The 15,745-nt window shown below is 46.6% G+C and overlaps 1 protein-coding gene across 2 annotated transcripts in view; it reads left to right on the forward strand.

The window, feature by feature from the left end:
* SMAD7 (SMAD family member 7) overlaps positions 1 to 15,745 on the forward strand; it is a 31,480-nt gene that overhangs the window by 13,148 nt on the left and 2,587 nt on the right. The gene's annotated exons all lie outside the window — the stretch shown is intronic.

A 15,745-nucleotide genomic window follows, 5' to 3' on the forward strand; every position in this document is an offset into this window, starting at 1 on the left:
AAGTTACCTTATTTAAGGGAGGGAATAGGACCAGTTTAAAAGAAGCAGGCCTAGTGGAAGGAGCACAGACTTCATAGTTAAAAGACCTGGGTTTTGATACTAGCTCTGCCATGTGCCTGCTCTGACCATGGGCAAGGCTCTTAGCTTCTCTCTGCCTCAGTTTCTTCCTCTGTAAAATGGGGATTCAATACCTGGCCAATGTGGGATAAGAGACTATGCCCATCCTGATTATCTTTGCCCAATGTTTGACACATAGTAAGCAGTAAACAAATACAGTTGTTTATATATTAGGACCCACTTCTGCCCCAGGAAACCTCTGCAGATCATAGTTGTACTTTTGTTTCTGACTACAGGTTCACAGAGTGCAAAACATGCATGTACACCCACATGTGTGTAAATTTGTTCAAATTCCCCAGGTACCTTACACTCGCCATGAGTTGGGTGACATCTAGGTCTGTTTCTCTTATATAACTCATACACATATGAATATATTGAACTCTCAACTACGTAGTACAGTGCTTTGCACACAGTAAGCACTCAATAAATACCACACACACACACACACACACACACACACACACACACACAAAATAGTCTGACCCAGAAGTCTTAAATAAGCTACCTAGGGCTCTTTCCTCAGAGGCTAGGATTTTCTTTAAAAGGCAAGAACAACTCCAGAAAACGTCAGTTGTCAATCTAGGGACCTCATGTCATAAGGGCCTAGAATACAGAAACTTTGGTTTGTGTTCCCTGTTAGGAATGAAAATGAAGTCTTTCTGGGACTCCTGGCTGTATCCCTGAGACTTAATTACCCAGTGGTGGAATTGATCCCAGATCCTATCCTACTTTCCCCCAACTTCAGCATCTTGGCATTCCTTTAGCACAGATGCTAATTTCCTCAGCTACCATTAAACAACCCAGTCTCCTGGTTTGAGCAGGCATGAGAGCTAGGAGAAGTTTTCTGGAAGGGCCAAAGTTAGAAGCAGTTCCTGATACCTGGTCCTCTAAATGTTAGGATGGATAACATAAGATTGTTCTGCCAGCACTCTGGTGGAATTTGAGTGGACTATAGTGGACTTCCATGGGTTTGGACCCAGGTAGTGCTGATGGTACAGGCAAAGGAGAAGACACCTTACCCTTTTGTAAGGCTTTGTGCTGGCATTTCTTGTGTCCAAACCCATAGGGGCTATGGAGTTGAGTTATAGATGCAGAGACAGTCAGATGAGGCTAAGGCCCCAAAAAGCCTCATAACAATACTTGATTCTCTTGCCTCCCAGGCAAGATTCCATCTTCTCTAATGGAACACACAAATTCCTGTTTGATTCGTCTTCACTACAAAAGCTCCAAAGTCCGGCTGACTGACATTTCATTATGTAATAGCATCCACGCCGGGAATGTTTCACTAAGCCTTTGATCCCTGCTGGTATCTGTGTCAGCCCAGGAGAAGCACCTTTAAAAAAAAAAAATCTTGAAAATGATTCACAATGGATGTGCCACCGGGCTTGGCCTGTTTGTCTCTGAACTGGGGCTGCTTTAACCAAGTGGCATAATGAGATGTGCCTGATTGTCTCCCAAGAAATCCTGCTTTGTGTCCCAGAATCTGCCCCCCCAACCACAATTTCTCCCCCTTCTTCAGTTCACATGCAACTCATAGCTGTAAGTGAAATGTAGTTTTAATTTGGTATGGGGCTGAGATAGTTGAGATAGTCTGTATGTGGGGGATTAAAGTATGCTTTTATTTTTTAAGAAAATTTGTGATTTCAAAGGAGACTTGTGTGCAGAGACTTTTGTTTAGACTGAGAATATTTAAGTGTGTGTTTCCCTCACAGGTGGATAATCATTGTGAAAATGTTTATGCCTGTACAGTGTATGTATATTATTCCTTTTTTGAGGGTGGTGGTGATGGGGTGGTGGCATGACAGTAGTCCTAGTTCCACCGTGACTGCAGTCAGAGCTTCCATGCTCATCTAAAAAATCATTGTCATGGACTCAAAAGATGAGGTTATCGGGTTAACACGAAGATGACAGCATTTGAAGGCTTTGGAGCAAAGCAGGCCGCCTGCCAGACTAGAAGCATCGCAGTTCACCTCACACATCATCTGACTGAGGGAGAATGTAGCCAGACCAGAGAAGTGGGGAGAGGGGAGAGGGAAGAGGGAACGTATAGCTTTTGGACGCTGACACTTCATTCTAGCTCCTCCGAGTATTAGGACCTTTCCTTGGCAGATTTCTTCCAGAGGCAGGGTGGGCTTCTAAAGGCTGAATTTCAGGGAGGTCAAGGAATCAAAATGGTAGATTTTGGTGGGGCCCATGGCATCGCTATGGGTCGGAGACGACTTGATGGCATGAGACAAGAGGAGAAGGGAGGAGATATGGTGGCTGTTCTCCCTTTCAGGGTTAGATTGAGTATCTACAGAAATGATTTATTTCAGAGAAGCACAGTAGCACTGAACAAGCTGAGGGTGGAGAAATGTTGGTGAGCTGGACTGTTTAGATTTTCTGCTCTGAGTGTCCAGGGCTTAGAGTCTTGACTGAAAAAGGTTTGACTATCCTCCTCATGGAGCTGATTATTTGGTTGGGCTGTTATTTCTTAAAGAACTTGGCCATTTCACTTGATACAAGTTTTTGAGGACAAAGGATGAATAAACGTGGTGGCTGGTCTGTTTCCATTTTGGATGTCCCTGTAGGTGGCAACATTAACCTTGGCTGAAACAGCCTTTGAGAAGAAAATTTTCTTTTGGGATAGACAGAGCAAGAGGGGCCTGTCCCTGAATGCAGGTAGAGAGCTCTGGGATGGTGGGGGGAGGGAGAAGTTGGAAGTGATCCTGTTTTCATAAATAGGGTCAGCAAATGGAGCCAGGGTTAAGCTCACTTAAACGGTGAATATGGAAAATGGTCTCAAAGACATTTCAACCCAGGGGAGTTCTTTGGAACTAATGTATAGAGAGAAAAGTACATTTTTCTTTCCTGTTAGATCTTTTAGGCTGCTGGATTGTTACTAGAGAAGGCTTTCATGGTAACAAGCACCCCTGCTGACTTGATTCTCATTTCTTGTTAGGGGTAGGAGATAGAACAGGGAAAAAGATCCCATAGACCTCAGTGTGACGTTTTGCCAGCGAAACCCCATTTTCTAAACTGTGTGTGGGTTTTTTTTCTTCCCCTTTTTCTTTTTTTCTTTTTCGCCTCCTCTCCTGTGGCTCGGCCAAGTTTGGTTTTTTAAGGTCACTGCCATCCCAAGCCACATATGACGCTTGCACCCCTCGGTCTTCCGTTGACTATTAACTAAGGTTATTGCTGGGTTATCTGGAAAATGTCCCCTCCACCTCCCCTGTGAGAGCCAGACTCCCAGGAACTGGTCGAGGGGGCAGTAAGATTGACCTCACCCTTTTGACTGGGAGAGGGGGCCAGGGCCAATGTTAAATCCGCTCCACCCGCCGTGGGACTTTTAAAGACCAACATGGAATCCCCGCTGGTGCCGCCTTGCCAGTGTGACCTCTGCGTGAGCTGTGTAAAAGAATACTGTAACAGGCCATGCGGAGGTCACTGCCAGGAGCACCATCTTTCTCTTGCAGGATTGAATGACCAACACAGTAGTCTGGCTGCCTGCCTACTGTCACAGAGTAGCTTCCTTTCCTGTTTATTTTCAGCTTGAAGATATTATTAACTGCTGAGGCACCCTGTCAGTTTAGTTATAACCCACAAAGAAGGCAAAATTCAGGTTGGCTACCTCAACCATCTAACCGTAGCGTCTTTGGTAGTTTGGGGTCCACTTGAGCACACTCTTGCCGCATCTTTGTCTCGTTCTTCCTCTTTCAGGCGGGTGGCCGTTTACCATGTCACAGAAGTGATCATTCCCAGTGTTGGCCTTGCTGAAGTGGCCTGGGTGAAGCATACGTAGCCCTGAGCATATCATTTTCATAGTGTATCAAAAAGCCATGTGGTATTAGCTTGTATCATGGGGGGCGGTGAGGAGGGAAATTGTGTCAGGGAAAGTTATTCACTATTGAGGTTGGGAGAGTAGTTTAATAAAGGGTGATAACTTTCACCTTGTAAGTTAGCAGGAAACATTGGGACAAGACAGGAAATTGCATCATTGCATTTCTTTAATGAGCAGAGAACTTTAAAGTTATTTGTGAAAAGATAGGGGCGAAGGGAAAGAAAGCCTTTTTATTCGTTTCTCAACCACAAGATCTTTTCTGACCATTTTCTTCCAGAAAGAGGTTGTTTGAAGACTTCATTTTATTTTTTATTATTTTTAAAAATATATTTGACGAGCAGGGTCACCTTCAGTTTAAACATTCCTGCAGCCCGGTTTCTCAGTTTACTAAAGAATCTTTCATGACTTTTTCGGCTTCCTTCCCCAAACCGTGAGGCCAAGGAAGCTCTTGGCTGGGAGCTAATTTTGGTTTGGCCTGCTCAGCCTCAACTTGGTCCCCACCCAGTCTCATTATCTTGGTTTTAACTTGCAAAAATGAAGAAAAAAAACCTTTTTTTTTAGCTTGCTCATGCCTTTTACCCTTTTCACCTTCACTTATTTTTAAAAAGGGCTATTTTGCAACATTGCCTTCCCCCAAATGCTGGCTTTGTAGAATATTGCAGGTTTGTCTTCAGTTTTTATGTTTTGTTTTGAGCATTCCCCCTCCCTCCCCTTTTTTTCCAGGAGTTCCTTGAGTTTCCCTAAGATTCTTTCCAAGGCACTCACTAGGACTGAAAAGGAAATGGGTTTCATAGCTTTTTTGGCAGGGCTGTTCTTTAGCTTGTGCTGCTTGGTGAGAGTCCAGGGTGCCCAAAAGAGGATGGGAGAGGGGACACCTAACCAGTCAGCCCTGCATCTGGAATTATGGCAGCAGCAGCCTATTAGCAATTAATGTGCTCCTTGTCACCACAGTGAGCGATGTAGGGATAAAGGTAAAACCTTACTAGGATTACATATCCCAGGGTGTGAGAACGCGGTTGTTTCTCTTTTACAGGTCTCCTGGTTTCTGGGTAAGTGTGGTGACATCACTTCCCTGTTTGCACAGCAACACAACCAGGGAGCTAAGTAAGCTTATTCACCTGCTCAGGTAGAGGTGATTGTCCGAGACAGTGAGGAAGCTTCTCTCTGGCTTCTCTCTTTCTCTCTTTTCTCTCTCTCTTTCTCCCTCCCCCCCACCTTTTTCGGTGTATTTTGTTTCATTTTCATAACACAATGAGAGCCTCAGGTTGTAATTGTCAGCGTGTAAAGCATTGGTGAACATTCAGCAAGGACGACTTGTCAAAACAGAACAGGACGCCAAAGCAAAATGCTGTGGGCAGGTTGCATGCCGACAGAGTTGTTTGGCGGGAGTAGCTCTCGCAGGCTTGGAAACCCTTGTAGGATGAGCCGACTCCACTTGTGAAGCAGCAGCCTTGTGGCTGTTTCTTTCCGTGTCTCCATCCCCTGCCCCTGCCCCGCTCCCCTTCCCCAAGTTCTTCAAAACTGCCTTCCGCTCACTGTGCGGCTCGACGGTTGGGCCTGCAAGTCTGGGACCTGGTACCCCAGTAATGGATGTCCTGGTGTGAGCTGATTGTGGTGGTGGAGGGCTCGGTCCAATCCCTGGCCCTGCTCCCCACCCAGGGAGGGATGGGTCCCCAGAAAGGAGCTATCTGTGGTCTGGAATTGATGTCCTCAGAGGTCGAAGTGGAAGGAGAAGGAGTCTTCATCAGTATGGTTTTGAGTAATACCAGGGAGGTGAGCTTGGTGAGCTGCAGGACCACCCAGCCCAGGGAGGGTCTCATTCTCAGCTGGAGGGAATATGGACCCTCATTCTGTCCCTGCTGCCCAGGAGGAGGCAGACCCTGGCCTTGGGGGGCGGGTGGAGCAGGGGCAGGGTGAGCAGTGGGGATGGATGAAGGAGAGGAGAGCTAAGACGTAGTGCTGACGGGCCAAGCCATGTATATGCTCCAGCATACACACTGAAGGGATTGCCAATCACTTCTACTGCTGCTTTGGGGACCGGGTGTGGTCTGTGCCAGGGTTGAGGCAGGGCAGGGCATTGATGGGAGGGGGCGGGGCCCTGATTTTGTGTTAGTTTGGACGATTACGCTTTTAACCCATGCCCCTTTCTTGCTGTCATTTGCCTAAAGCAGTGTAGTCAGGTGACTTGGAGAGAGAGAGAGAGAGAGAGAGAGAGAGAGAGAGAGAGAGAGAGTGTGTGTGTGTGTGTGTCTTCAAACAGGATTTATGGGAGGGCTGTTGAGTTTTTTTTTGTAGCTCCCAACACCGGGTTCCTGCAGGTGCACCATACCTAGCAAGGAGAGTACCAGATAGAGCAAGAAAGACATAATAATAATAATTATGGTATTTGTTATGCGCTTATTATGTGCCAGGCACTGTTTGTATGTAAACAAACGAACCTCCACATGGACACAACTGTATCATGCTTTTGGAGATGTGAGCGCGCGCGCGCACACACACACTCACTCACTCCATTTCCCGACTGTCATGAGATGAAACTTATGAAACAATCTCTATGTCTTGACAAACCAGAGCTGAGGTTAGAGAGGGGTTGGTGAGCCTTCAAAACCCACAATTTTCCTCTGCAACTAGTATGCTTGGCTCCAGATTGAGTCACTTTCGGTGATGAAATTGGTGCCTCTAATTTATAGATAGGGTGGGAGGCCGTTTCTAAAAATTCCAGAGCGTCTACCACCAAGGGTGTGAGGCTCTTCCTCCTCTTCCAGGTTTGACACTGAAAGGAATAATTCAGGAAGCAAACAGAAGGGGTTTCGTTTTCTACCCATTGCTGCCTCCAGCATCCTTTCATAGGCCATGACATTGTGTGCAACCAGCATTTCCTACTGAGTCGCCTCCTGCGGCCTCCTGTTGTGGGCTGGTCCAGCTTCAGTCCACCATGAGGGGGTGCAGGTCATCTAGAGAGGGCTGGGAGAGGGGCCTACCCTGGTTCTGGGGACTATCTAGAGGCTTGGGGATCTGCCCAAGGGGACCCAGACTGGATGAGAATAAGGTAAGCCCACAGTCCAGAGCCAAGGAGCCACCAAGCTGGCTCACCTTTGGGTAGTTCTTCATCACTATGGTCCCCACAAGCAGTTGAAGCAAACTTCTGTTGGGAACAGTTCAAATAAATGCCAGGGGTTGTGCGTAGAGTGTGTGAGAAACGTTTTGGCCTAGTGGTTAAAGCACAGACTTGGTAGTCAGAAGGACCTGGCTTCTAATCCTGGCTCTGCCACTTGCCTGCTGTATGACCTTGGGCAAGTCACTTATTTTCAATGTGCCTCACTTACCTCATCGGTAAAATAGGGATTAAGACGTGAGCCCCATGTGGGATAGGGACTGTGTCCAATCTGTTTAGCTTGTATCTACCCCAGCGCTTAGAATAAGTGCTTGATACAATGTAAGCACTTAACAGATACCATCATTATTATTCAAGGCTGTGTGGCACTTAGGGATACTGGATGGCTAGAAATTCCATGGGCTGTTCTAGGGCTTTCCAACCAATCTGGACCCCGGGAGTTTAGGCGGAGTAGCAGGGGATGCCTGGGAGAAGCCAGTAGACCTTTATCACCTTTCTTTAACTCCCTAGTCTGCTCTTCTCACCCTCCACCTCTCTCCTAGCCTTGTCTTCTCCTGACATTTGAAGGAGGCCCATAGTCTATTTAGTAACTGATTAACATTTGATTGGGTTCCAGCAATGCATTGCACACCTCTTAGACGTAGACATAGGCTCTGCCCAGGAAACTCCCCTTCTAAATGGCCATAATTTCATGCCTATCACTTGCATGTTAGACGAGGAAAAGCCCCTGCTGGTTCTATGTATGGTACACTTTGTGTAACTTTCAGATTTCAAAAGCCAGCTGGTAATGTGCGTACCTTTTGAAGTTGGTGCAGGGGGGAGTGTTTAGAGGCACCCCGCTGCAGTAATTGGGGTGGGGGTGGAGTGAGGAGCCATGAAGAACTAGGCCAAAGTCTTGTTGTGCGGCTCAGGAAGATGAGATGAGCTTGGAACTGACCCTCAAGACCAGTTGGTTCCTAACTGAGGGGTGATGAGTTGGAGGAAAAGGCCTCAGTCTTGAAATGGGGAGTATATTTAAGAGGATTGATTACTTCCTGTGCCAAACCTGGAACTCGATTTACAGTGGTGAAGCTTCTTGGGAAAATCCAGTATGACTAGGAATTTTGGCAGACACTTGATTTGATTCTTAAACTTCTTTAGATCTATGAATCTTGTCATGAATGGGGAGAAGGAAAGAGACAGACACACAGACTGGTGGCACTCAGCCAAGAGGTGCAACCTGAACCTGGTTTTAGATTGAGGGCACACACAGATTTTCCTAAAATTCTTTTCTGTAGTGAGCCAGGGGGCTAGAGGGTGAGGAGGGGATAGAAGTAACTGATGCTGAGCAATACTCTCCCAAGCGCTTAGTACAGTGCCTTGCACATCGTAAGCGCTCAATAAATATGATTGAATGATCGATCGGAGCATTCTGCCTGAGTTTTTTTAGGGGCAGAAGAGGGTATGGCTTTTTCTCCCCCACACTTTTTCAGCTAGCTGTGGGTTTCTGTAAGGTGAAGAGTTTGGGAGTTGGGGTGAGCTGCAAAGGGGCGAACTCTTGCTAGGGAGCTTAATGTTTGGAACTTTCTAGTCTGTGGTATAATTCGGGGTCACTGAGGTTAGAATTGAGACCTTTGGGTGGGTAGGAGAGTGTAACCCATCTGAAAATGTAGGGCAGTTGGAGGCATTAGGGGTGGGTGAGTGGTTGGGGGGAGAGGGTGGGAAAGCCAGGCTGCCTGTGTTTGGGAATAGAAGTGATTAGATTATGAAGGCAGACCGAAGTAATGATTAACTTTCTCAGTCTGCGCACTGTCTCCAGTCTGGCTCTGTGTTGTTTTTTCCCCCTAAGTAGGGCTCCGGCCCCAAGTCGACAGGGTATTAGGTTGTAAAGAAAGACAGAAGGAATGAAAGCGTGTTTGGGGGTGGGGGTGGGGGGGCAGGGAAGGGAGCCAGCCTTTTCCATCAGATCCAGGAATGGAATTTATTGGCTGGAATGCAGTAAATGTTCAAAATGCCATCCCATCCAGACAGTTTTCATAATTGTTATGGAACAAGGGGGATGTGGGGGGAGGGGAGAAATGAAAAGAACTTTTGTTTCTCACTGTATTTTTCCACGTCTTCCCTCCCTCGCAAAGAAACGTTTCCCTACCCTCTAGAAAAATAGTGTTGAATTAAGCTATGCATGTGCGTGCGTGTGTGTGTGCGTGCGTGTGCATAGTGGAAGTGGGGGGAAGGGCAGCGTCTGTTTTTCGGTCTTGTAATAACTTTCGGAGAACTGTAGGTCAATGTAGTCAGGGTTTTCATTAAAGTTAGGCTCGCAGCAAAAGAAGGGTATATGGACCACATTTAGGCAGGTAGGAAAAATTGGTTTGGTCTGGGTGATATTAGATGCATTTTATGCATCAATATCTAGTAAGGCTTTTTACAGTGTTTTAATGGGTAACCAGCGTACCTAGATTGGGGCTGGGGAGTTTCTACAAGACCCCTCAACAGTTCTGGGGCAGCGGAAGGGTAAAGAAAGAAAAAGGAATTGAGGTGAGGGGAGGAGAGAAATCCTCTTTCTGAAAAGGTTTGCAGGGTTTCTTTGGGGTGGAGAGGGGGGAGAGAGAGAGAGAGAGAGAGATGACATTTTTTGAAATTCCAACTTCAAAAATAATTAGGATGAATACATACTTAAACAGCAGCGAGAGAGGCCCAGTTACTGTAAATATTATGAATGGATTTGGCCGACTTATATGAGTCCCCACCCTTCCTCTAAGGCTTTTCTCTGAGCTAAGTCAAAATTCGGCCTTCAGACAGCAGCGTGGTACACTATAATTTGCATGGCTGATGAAGCCTGAACACTGGGGTAGAGGAAGCCAGTGTCAGCTGGCTGCTCTCTAACCACTGGAGACAGGCAGACAGGCGTTTTTGATTTGGTTCTTTCTCCCGCCCCTACCTCCTATACCCCACTCTGTCCCCTTTCCTTTTTTTCCTGGAAAAAAAAAGGTATTCTGCCAATTTAAAAACACTCCTCACCCAGGAACTTTGAGTGGCTTAGCGACCTAGAGTAGAGAACATCAGCTTGGCATTGAGCATGAAAGGGCACTTTGGGGGACTGGGGGAGATTTTTATCCCTTGTAAATGGAGTAATCATCACATTTAGGCTGCAGTGACTAATGGGATGTTTGCAAATCCATATTCTTGCTGGGTGGAGCTTGCTGTGGGCTTTCTAATTGTAGCACTGGGTATCGGGGTTATGCTTTGGAAAGTATGGGAAGGAAAAAAAGATGGTGATTGAAAAGAATCGTAAAAATAAAGGGTGTGTTTTAAAGGGTAAAAAAGGAGGCTTTTGGCCTCCTGGTATACTTTACTCTGAAATTGCGTGTTTTGGAGAATTATGGCCTAGGCGCTCTCCCCAACCCCCGGCAGCGCTTGAGAGGAGAATGGAAATGAAAGTCCAAGGGTTTAGTTCAGGCAGATCTTCTTTATTTTGTGTTTTTAAAGATTCGTTATAACTGTGACAACCTTTCCTCCTTCAAAAACACTATCCCCCAACCTTTTCTGAGTTGGCCAGAGCAAAGGTTCCCACACCTCCCCTCTCTCCCATCCTCATCTCCCAAAACACCCCCTTGTTCCTATGTAGTACTTAGTTGTCTTGCACATTGCTTTTAGGCAAGATTTTGGAGGCTGGGAAGGCCTAGGGTAAGGAGCAGACCAGCACATCTCATGGCCAGAGGGCCCACAGTTTGCTCTGGTCACCGCCTAACCACAGTACCTTGGACCTCTACCAAGGGGGTTCACTTCTTACTTCCACTGTCTTTATCAGCTGTGAAAATTAAGTGCAGGCAACATTCCAGCCTCTAACATTGTGATCTCTGGCTCCTCTCACACTAGGAGGCCCTCAGGGTGGGAAAGAAATGGCACCTCCACTGTCCCCTTTTTCCATCTACTACTAAGTCTATGACCATTCACCTTGTATTATTTTATTACAGTATTTGTTACTATGTGTTAAGTGCTGGGGTAGATGCAAATTAATCAGGTCAGTTACAATCCATGTCCCATGCAGCATGGCTCAGTGGAAAGAGCACGGGCTTGGGAGTCAGAGGTCATGGGCTCTAATTCCAGCTCCGCCACTTGTCAGCTGTGTGACTTTGGGAAAATTGCTTCACTTCTCTGAGCCTCAGTTACCTCATCTGTAAAATGGGGATTAAGACTGTGAGCCCCACGTGGGACAACCTGATCACCTTGTATCCCTCCCCAGCGCTTAGAATAATGCTTTGTACATAGTAAGTGCTTAACAAATGCCGTCATTATTATTATGTGGGGCATTGAGTCTAAGTAGAGAGAGAACAGGTACTGAAACCCTTATTTTACAGGTGAAGAAATTGAGGCGCAGAGAAGTTAAGTGACTTGCCCAAGGTCACACAGCAGGCAAGTGGCAGAGCCGGAGGTAGCATGAGAAGCTGAGAAGCAGCATGGTCTAGTGGATAGGGCCTGGGCATGAGAGTCAGAAGGACCTGGGTTCTAATTCTGATCTGCCACTTTTCTGCTGTGTGGCCCTGGGCAAGTCACTTCACTTCTCTGCCAGTTACTTCTTCTGTAAAATGGGGGTTAAAACTGTGAGCCCCAGATGGGACATGGACTATGTCCAACTTAATTAGCTTGTATCTACCTCAGCACTTACTACAGTGCCTGGCACATAGTGAGCACTTAAAAATACCATTAAAAAAAATTAGAACCTAGGTCTTCGGACTTGCAGACCTGTGCTGTTTCCACTGAGTCCTGTTGCTTCTCAAACAGATTGTTAATTCTTTCTGGGTGAGCCAGGGAAGGGCCCCCACCCAGATGATTTAGGTCTGAATGAAGGGGTGGAGAAGGGGTGAGGGTGGAAGGGAAGAGGTGGGGAATGCTTTGTTGGAGCCAAGTGGCCCAGCAGGGTAAATGGCAGCATTTTACAGTTGGCCCATTCCTGTGTAGCCACCCCATGTACATATCCATAATCTGTCCTTTTTTTTAACGACATTTATTAGGCGCTTACTACGTGCAAAGCACTGTTCTAAGCGCTGGGGAGTTTACAAGGTGATCAGGTTGTCCCACGCGGGGCTCACAGTCTTAATCCCCATTTTACAGATGAGGTAACTGAGGCCCAGAGAAGTTAAGTGACTTGCCCAAAGTCACACAGCCGACAAGTGGCGGAGCCGGGATTTGAATGCATGACCTCCGACTCCAAAGCCCTGGCTCTTTCCACTGAGCCATTTCTATTGTCTGTCTCCCCCTGTAAACTGTAAACTCGTTGTGGGCAGGGAATGTGTCTTGTCATATTGTAGTCTTCCACACGCTTAGCACAGTGCTCAGCCCAGAGTAAGTGCTCAGTCAACATGATTGATTGACACAGGTCTGCCCGATCTCTCACTGGCCAGCCCTGTTTGACAGAGGTGCTTGGCTCTAATCATGAGATTAAGGGCCTCTTCCCTCTTTCCTTTCCTCCTCCTCCCTGGGAAGGGTCTTGACCAGTTACAGTGCCTTTTGATGTGTTGTTTCAGTGGCTCAGTGCAGTTGCCCATAGTCACTTCAGGTTTCTTGGTGGGGTTTGTGATAGCTAGTAAGTCCCAAAAAGTATCTGCAGAAATTGTTGTTCTCTCTGGGCCGGAATTTATTTGCAAGGCTGACAAAGGGTATATGCAGTGCCAGACATCATACAGATTATATGATGGTGACATGCCCTAAAGTAAATCATCACAACTGGTAGCCCCTCTTCCTGTGCCTCAGTCCCACCCGCAGTCTCTTAGGCATGACTCTGACTGGGCTCGAAAATGTCCCCCCGCCTCTCAGCGTTCCCCTGCCCCCTTTGCCTCCCCCCTTTATCTCTCTCCCATCTCCTGTCTCCTCCCTTGTCTTCCTCCCTGCCTCTGTAGAATAATAATGGCATTTATTAAGCGCTTACTATGTGCAAAGCACTGTTCTAATGTAGAAGACAAGTTTCCCCTGCAGGAAAATACTGCTGTGAAAGAAAACTCTGGGAGACACAGTGGACTCTTTACCTGGGAGAAATAATAAATCCATGATTAAGGGTACAAAGAAGGAGGTAATAGCATTAACTCAGCAGCTCCCTTTGTTTCAGTATCTTGCTTAAAGGACTTTACCTCCCCTCACCCTAAAAAGCAGTATGCCTTGCAGTTGAGGAGGTCATGAGGGACAACTTCCTTCCCCTAGTCACCTTTGCCCCCTAGTCTTTTTCCTCTCCCTCTGTCCCTCCCAGTCTCTAATCCTTCCTACTTGGCATGCAAGTTCTTTCAGGCCTTGGGAAGCTCAGGAACTGCTGCTGTCCCCCTGTAATTGACTCTATTAAGTGATAGACCATTCCTGCTGCCAGGCCCAATGAGAGAGAGAGAGAGAGAGAGAGAGAGAGAGAGAGAGAGAGAGAGAGAGTGTGTGTGTGTGTGTGTGTGTGTCCGTCCCTCCTCGTCCTATGAGGGCATGCACGCTTGCATGATGCCAGCAGCTTTGGGCACAGAACTTGATCATCTTGGCCCAGAATCTTGCATTTAATGCCCTAGTTATTATTATTATTATTATTATCTTACTGTATGCCAAGCACTATGCTAACTGTTGGTGTAGATACAAGTTACTTAGGTCAGATTCACTTCCTATTCTACATGGCATTCACAATGTAAGTAGGAAGGACAGCAGAAGCCCGGTGTGGGCAAGGATTGTCTTTATTGCTGAATTGTACTTTCCAAGCGCTTTAGTACAGTGCTCTGCACATAGTAAGTGCTCAATAAATACAATTGAATGAATAAATCAATGAATCCCACATTTTACAGATGAAGAAATTTGAGTCCCCGAGGTCACACAGCGGGCATGTAGCAGAGCCAGGGTTAGAACTCAGGTCTGCTGACTCTCAGGTTCATGCTCTTTCCACTAGACCATGCTGTCCCTCTAGACCGTAAGTTTCTGTGGGCAGGGAACATGTCTATCAACTCTTTTGTATTGCATTCCTTAAAATGCTCTGTATAGAGGTCTGCTCAGTTAGTGCTCAATTAACACCACTGATTAGTTGATTACCCCGTCCAGATTTTCTCAGGGCTCCTCAGCAAGACATTCCCTCCCTAGCCTCCTTTCCCTCCATTTTCTCTCCTTTTTCTTATCTCTTTCACTGATTTCCCCCTCTTCTCCCTCACTCCTTCACTCTCCCCTCCCCCACCAAATGGAGGAAAAATTCCTGGGTTACCTAAAGTGTGGCTTCGAGGTCTGGTCACCCCATGTCACTGAAGAGTCCCAAGTGAGATTCATTCATGAACTTCTGGTCTTCCATAAAGGTCTGTTCATTCATGGCCAGGGCAGGGCTTTTTTTCTTCCCTGGCAATTAAATAACTCTTTGTAAGTGGCAATGAGCTACTTGTTAAGTGGTCTTCCCTCATGCGAGTGCAAACACGAGGTGAAATCACCTTTCTCTTCTTTCCCTCCTGCCCCCCATTCCCTGTAAAGGGGGATTTTATGTTTAAGGGGGAAGGGGGAGGAAAAACACCTTAAAGGAATTTCAATCAGATTCAGCATTTTCCTGGTGTTGCTCCAAAAATTCCCTAAACTGTAATAAAATAAAAAAATTGTGAGCTGCAGGCATTCTGATTAGTTGGTCTTTTACAACACAGCTTTTCTTTCCCGACTCTTTAAAAAAAAACTAGTTAAAATATCTTGGAGAGAAGTATATGTGAACATAAATAATGAAGGTGGAGGTGGGGAGGGGACAGGACAGTTTGCCACTCTGTTTGGAGAATCAAGGGTTTCAAAATGCAGAAAGTGTCTGGGGCAAGGTGGGGGTAACTGATTTTACAGTTAAGGGGCTGGTCTGCACCCACACTCAACAATTTCTGTGAAGGAGGCAGTTCATGTCATCTGAAAACTTCTCTCTATATCTGTCTGCAAATTGCTGGGTGGATCATCAGACTGCAAAGATGAAAGAAAAAAATTCTGTCTGGGATACTATTTCTTGCAGTCAGGTATCTCCAGTAGGCCCTTTAACTTGCATGTTTCCTGGCAAGTTAGCCTGAGATGTTACCTTTTTTCCCCCAACCTTCTTCTGAAGGGCTGCACAGCACAGTTGTATCACAAACACACCCTCTCGTCCATCTCAATTCCCACGACTTCCCTTTAAGTTTAGATGGCTGGGATGGAAGCAATTTGAACCAAGACTCTCTCCCATCACCCCCGTCCTGTCTTTCCCCCTCCTCTTGCCTCCCCCTCCATTTCGCCCTCCGCTTGCTTACTTACCGCTAACTTGGTGCCAGGTTTCAGTGGGACAGAGCTGCATGAGACAAAGTACTGTGAGGCCCCGAAAAGGGGAGGTTGCAGGACAGATTGGGGCCCATTGAAAAAGGACAACTTTTTCAATGACGATCTTACCAACTTGAAATGCAGTGGCTCTTCCCCTTCCACACCCCTGGGTTGTCCCTTGGTCCCCATTTACTTCCATAAAGCTCGGTGTCTTCTCCTGAACTCCATGCGCTTAGGTTTTTGGGTGAAAAGAAGTATGTTTTGAGGTCAAAGAGGACATGCTGCTTAAATTTCAAAATGTGTAGTCGAGCCCTGTCCTCTGCTCCCTCCCGCCAGCCCCCACCTCTTGCCAGCATATGTAGCTGCCGTAAGCAACAGGGAGAAAGCTTCCTCAGTGGCGTATGAACGAGGAAATTAGAAGTATGGAGCAGCTTGGTTTTATTTACAATATGATGGGT

This window comes from Tachyglossus aculeatus, chromosome 3 (assembly GCF_015852505.1).
Source record: "Tachyglossus aculeatus isolate mTacAcu1 chromosome 3, mTacAcu1.pri, whole genome shotgun sequence".
In the NCBI taxonomy this organism is placed as follows: domain Eukaryota; kingdom Metazoa; phylum Chordata; class Mammalia; order Monotremata; family Tachyglossidae; genus Tachyglossus; species Tachyglossus aculeatus.